Source organism: Ovis aries, chromosome 5, assembly GCF_016772045.2.
Source record: "Ovis aries strain OAR_USU_Benz2616 breed Rambouillet chromosome 5, ARS-UI_Ramb_v3.0, whole genome shotgun sequence".
Taxonomy (NCBI): Eukaryota; Metazoa; Chordata; class Mammalia; order Artiodactyla; family Bovidae; genus Ovis; species Ovis aries.
The window spans coordinates 73037947-73043946 of record NC_056058.1 but is presented as its reverse complement, the minus strand read 5'-3'; positions in this window follow the sequence as shown (position 1 = coordinate 73043946).

Genomic DNA, 6000 nt, shown 5'->3' with positions numbered 1-6000 from the left:
GAGAAAAGTCAATACACTGATCACTTAATAAGAAGACTGACACAGTAATCAAAAACCTCTGAAGAAACAAAAGTCCAGGACCAGACAGCTTCACAGGTGAATTCCATCAAATATTCAAAGATATAAAACCTACTTTTAAACTCTCCCAAAAACTGAAAAGAGACAGCTTCTAACTCATTTAGAAGGCCATTACCCCGATACTAAAACACACACAGATAACACAAAAATTGAAATTACAGGCCAATGTTACTGATAAACATAGATGGGAAAATCCTCCACAAAATATTAACAAACCAAAAACAAGGGGGCACTACTGGTGGAGAATCCGCCTGACAGTGCATGAGACTCAGGTTGAGTCTCTGGGTTGAGAAGGTTCCTGGGAGGAGGAAACGGCACCCCACTCCAGTATTCTTGCCTGGAGAACCCCACGGATAGAGCAGCCTGGCGGGCTACAGTCCATGGGGTTGCAAAGAGTCGGACATGACTGAGCACACACACACAACATGAGCAAGTAGGATTCATTATAGGCTGCAGGGATGGTTCAACATTCACAAAGCATCAACACAAAGCACCGCATTAACAAAGTGCAGGGTGAAGGGTAAAAACTGGATCAACATCTCAATAGATGCAGAAAAAGCATTTGACAAGATCCAACACCTATTTATCACAGAAACTCTCAAAGTGAACATAAAATAAAGCAACATAATAAAGGCCATATATGACAAGTGAAAGTGAAGTCGCTCAGTCATGTCCGACTCTCTGCGACCCGCGGACTGTAGCCAACCAAGCTCCTCCATCCATGGGATTCTCCAGGCAAGAATACTGGAGTGGGTTGCCATTTCCTTCTCCAGGGGATCTTCCCAACCCAGGGATCAAACCCAGGTCTCCCACATTGCAGGCAGACGCTTTAACCTCTTCACCACCAGGGAAGCCCTTATATATGACAAACCCACAGCTAACATCATACTCGATGGTGAAAACCTGAAAGCGATCCCTATAAGCTGAGGAACAAGACAGGGATTCCACTGTCACCACTGGAAGCTCCAGTCAGAGCAAAAGGAGAGAAGAAAGAAGTAAAACCATTACTATTTATAGATGACATGATTTTATATGTATATTAAAAACCCTAAAGGCCCTACCAATATACTATTGGAAATAATAAGGTTTCAAGGTACAAAAAATACACAAAAAATTTTGTATATTTTTCAATACAAAAATTTGTTGCATTTTTATATGCTAACAATGAGCTAGCAGAAGGAAAAATTATGAAAACAATCCTATTTACAATTGCAACAAAAAGGATAAAATACCTAGAAATAAATTTAACCAACAAGGTGAAAAATGAAGACAGTACTGGCATTTTATCTTCTGTTTTCTCGTTGCTCTGTAGCTCCATGTTTCTTTTTACTTGTGTTTCTGTCTGCCATTTTGGTTTGATTAACCTGATTAAAAATGAGCAGAACACTTAACAGATATTTATCCAAAGAATACATACAAATGCCCATCAGGCATAACTAATTTCATATGCATGTTTAAATCTATCACTCAATGTAGACTGAGTACAAACAAATCTCACCTTCTCTGTCATCACATTTCTGTATTTTATGTCAACAGAGAAATAATTATGCAGTGCAGAGGGATGATCCCAAGTGTAAAATACAACCCTTTTACAAACTGCCAGATATTTAATATGTGCTTTTTATATGAAACATAGCAGGCTAGAGGCTATAGGGTATAATCAGTGGTATAAAAACTTTTTCCTCCCCTCAAGTAGTTTATAATACAACAGAGGAAATGAAATTAACACAAAATAGTAAAATCAGTAAGTGAACAGATAAAAAGAAGTAATGTAATTAAGTGGCCAGTGAGTAATCTCCATGAGTTCAGAGGGGCCAAAGTGGTTTGGGATGGATTCCACGTGATAATGAGACGGAAGTTCATCACGTGGTACCAAAAATGCTTATTTTTCAGATTCTCCAGTTTATAAAATAGACTCCATGAAATGAGATCCTGTCTTGTTATGAGCTGAACACTAAAGACATAGGCACCTAGTTCAATGCCAGTACATAGCATACACCAATAAACAGCTGATGAATAGTGTATAAATAAGATCAGTCCTGGGTGTTCATTGGAAGGACTGATGTTAAAGCTGAAACTCCAATACTTTGGCCACCTCATGCGAAGAGTTGACTCATTGGAAAAGACCCTGATGCTGGGAGGGACTGGCGGCAGGAGGAGAAGGGGACGACAGAAGATGAGATGGCTGGATGTCATCACCAACTCGATAGACATGAGTTTGAGTATATTCCAGGAGTTGGTGATGGACAGGGAGGCCTGGTGTGCTGTGATTCATGGGGTCGCAAAGAGTCAGACATGACTGAGCAACTGAACTAAACTGAACTGAAACCTTAGAGGTTTTAGGCATATAGGATTTGAAAACACAAATAAGATGAATCAGTTTTTGGCAGAGCTAGTAGCATTATGCAAAAGCACGTGGTTGGAAAAGCAAGAGTGATTCAACACGTGTGGGCAAGCGAATGTACTTGGAAGGTAAGATGCATGCAGAACAGTCAAATGAGATAGATATGAAGTGGTTAGTACAACTTCAACTGAGAGTGAAGGTAATAACACCAAGTAGGGGGCTGAAAATAAGGCACACATGAACTGAGGAAAAGTTAAGTCAAGGTATGGACAGTGGAAGAGGAAACTCATTGTAACCCAATATCCACTAGAAAGGAAGAACTCTCCTGGCATCGCAGTACATACTAAAATTCAAATAATATGGGGAAAGTTAGTACGGCTCCTCAGGAAGGAGAGCACACAAATTCACAAAGCATTCCATGTTTTATAGAAATGAACTGCTACCAGGTGTTGATTGAATTGAGAGGGAGGAACATAAAAATATGCTAAAAGTCAAAAAAGACCAAGCTCTTCAACTCGGGTAACAAGAAATACAGTAGTACCTTTCAACATAAGATAGGGGATTCATTTTGATATGAAAATTATGAGCTACATTTGATATTAAACTTATATGTTTGCACATCAAACAAGAAACTTAAAGGAGAAAGGGTGGCATTTTAAAGCCAGTCATTGAAGAGATCAGAATTAGCTATATTTTCTCACCAAAGACATCAGTCACTCAGTCATGTCCAACTCTTTGTGACCCCACGGACTGCAGCACGCCAGGCTTCCCTGTCCTTCACCAACTCCCAGAGCTTGCCCACACTCGTGTTCATCAAGTCAGTGATGCCATCCAACCAACCCATCTTCTGTCATCCCCTTCTCCTCCTGCCTTCAATCTTTCGTAGCATCAAGGTCTTTTGCAATGAGTCACCTTTTCACATCAGGTAGCCAAAGTACTGGAGCTTCAGCATCAGTCCTTCCAATGAACATTCAGGACTGATCTTTAGGATGGACTGGTTGGATCTCCTTGCAGTCCAAGGGACTCTCAAGAGGCTTCTCCAACACCACAGTTCAAAAGCATCAATTCTTTGGTCCTCAGCTTTCTTTATGGTCCAACTCTCACATCCATACATGACTACTGGAAAAAATTATAGCTTTGACTACATGGAATTTTGTCAGCAAAGTAATGTCTCTGCTTTTTATATGCTGTCTAGGTTGGTCATAGCTTTTCTTCCAAGGAGCAAGAGTCTTTTAACTTCACGGCTACAGTCACCATCTGCAGTGATTCTGGAGCCCAAGTCAAGTCTGTCACTGGTTCCATTATTTCCCCATCTATTGCCATGAAGTGATGGGACTGGATGCCATGATCTTAGTTTTCTGAATGTTGAGTTTAAAACAGCTTTTTTTCACTCTCCTCTTTCACGTTCTTCAAAAGACTCTTTAGTTCCTCTTCACTTTCTGCCATATGGTGGTGTCATCTGCACATCTGAGGCTCTTGATATTTCTCCTGGTAATCTTGATTCTGGCCTGTGCTTCATCCAGCCCAGCATTCCCATGATGAACTCTGTACAGAAGTTAAATAAGCAGGATGACAATATACAGCCTTGACGTACTCCTTTCCCAATTTGGAACCAGTCAGCTGTTCCACGTCCAGTTCTAACTGCTGCTTCTTGACCTGCACACAGGTTTCTCAGGAGGCAGGAAAGGTGGTCTGGTATTCCCATCTCTTTAAAAATTTTCCACAGTGCGTTGTGATCCACACAGAGGTTTCAGCATAGTCAATGAAGCAGAGTAGATGTTTTCCTGGAATTCTGTTACTTTTCCTATGAACCAATGGATGTTGGCAATTTGATCTCTGGTTCCTCTGCCTTTTTTAAATCCAGCTTGAACATCTGGAAGTTCACAGTTCACATACTGTTGAAGCCTGGCTTGGAGAATTTTGAGCATTACTTTGCTAGCATGTGAAGTGAGTACAACTGTGCAGTAGTTTGAGCATTCTTTGTCATTGTGCTTCTTTGGGATTGGAATGAAAACTGACCTTTTCCAGTCCTGTGGCCACTGCTGAGTTTTCCAAATTTGCTGGCGTATTGAGTGCAGCACTTTCACAGCATCCTCTTTTAGGATTTGAAATAGCTCAACTGGAATTCCATCACCTCCCCTAGCTTTGTTCTTAGTGATGCTTCCTAAGGCCCACTTGACTTTGCACTCCAGGATGTCTGGCTCTAGGTGAGTGATCACACCATCGTGACCATCTGGGTCATGAAGATCTTTTTTGTATAGTTCTGTGTATTCTTGCTCCCTCTTAATAATTTCTGCTTCTGTTAGGTCCATACTGTTTTTTACTGAGCCCATCTTTGCATGAAATGTTCCCTTGGTATCTCTAATTTTCTTGACGAGATCTCTAGTCTTTCCCACTCTGTTGTCTTCCTCTGTTTCTTTGCATTGATCACTGAGGAAGGCTTTCTTATCTCTCCTTGCTCTTTTTTGGAACTCTGCATTCAAATGGGTATCTCTTTCCTTTCCTCCTTTGCCTTTTGCTTCTCTTCTTTTCTCAGCTGTTTGTAGGCCTCAAATAGCCATTTTGCCTTTTTGCATTTCTTTTTCTTGGGGAAGGTTTTGATCACAGGCTTTGAATGTTACAAACCTTCATCCATAGTTCTTCAGGCACTCTATCATATCTAATCCCTTTAATCTATTTGTCACTTCCACTGTACAATCATAAGGGATTTGATTTAGGTCATACCTGAATGGTCTAGTAGTATTCCCTACTTTCTTCCATTTAAGTCTGAATTTGGCAATACGGAGTTCATAATCTTAGCCACAGTCAGCTCCCAGTTTTGTTTTTTTGTTGACTGTATAGTGCTTCTCCTTCAACTGCAAAGAATATAATCAATCTGATTTCAGGATTGACCATATGGTGATGTCCATGTGGAGAGTCGTGTCTTGTGTTGTTGGAAGAGGGTGTTTTCTATGACCAATGTGGTCTCTTGGCAAAACTGTTAGACTGCTTCATTTTGTACTCCAAGGCCAAACTTGCCTGTTACTCCAGGTATTTGTCTTCCTACATTTGCATTCCAGTCCCCTATAATGAAAAGGACATCTTTTGGGGTATTAGTTCTAGAAGGTCTTGTAGGTCTTCATAGAACTGTTCCACTTCAGCTTCTCTGACATTAATGGTTGGGTCATAGACTTTAATTACTGTGATATGAATGGTCTGCCTTGGAAATGAACAGAGATCATTCTGTCATTTTTGAGACTACACCTAAGTACTACATTTCCAACTCTTGTTAACTATGAGGGCTACTCCATTTCTTCTAAGAGATTCTTGCCCACAGTAGTAGATATAATGGTCATCCAAATTAAATTCACCCATTCCAGTCCATTTTAGCTCACTGATTCCTTAAATGCCGATGTTCACTCTTGACACCTCCTGCTTGACCACTTTCAACTTGCCTTGATTTGTGGACCTAACATTCCAGGTTCCTATGCAATATTGTTCTTTACTCCATCAGACTTTACTTCCATCACCTGTCACATCTACAACTGGGCGTTGTTTTCACTTTGGCTCCATCTCTTCATTCTTTCTGGAGTTATTTC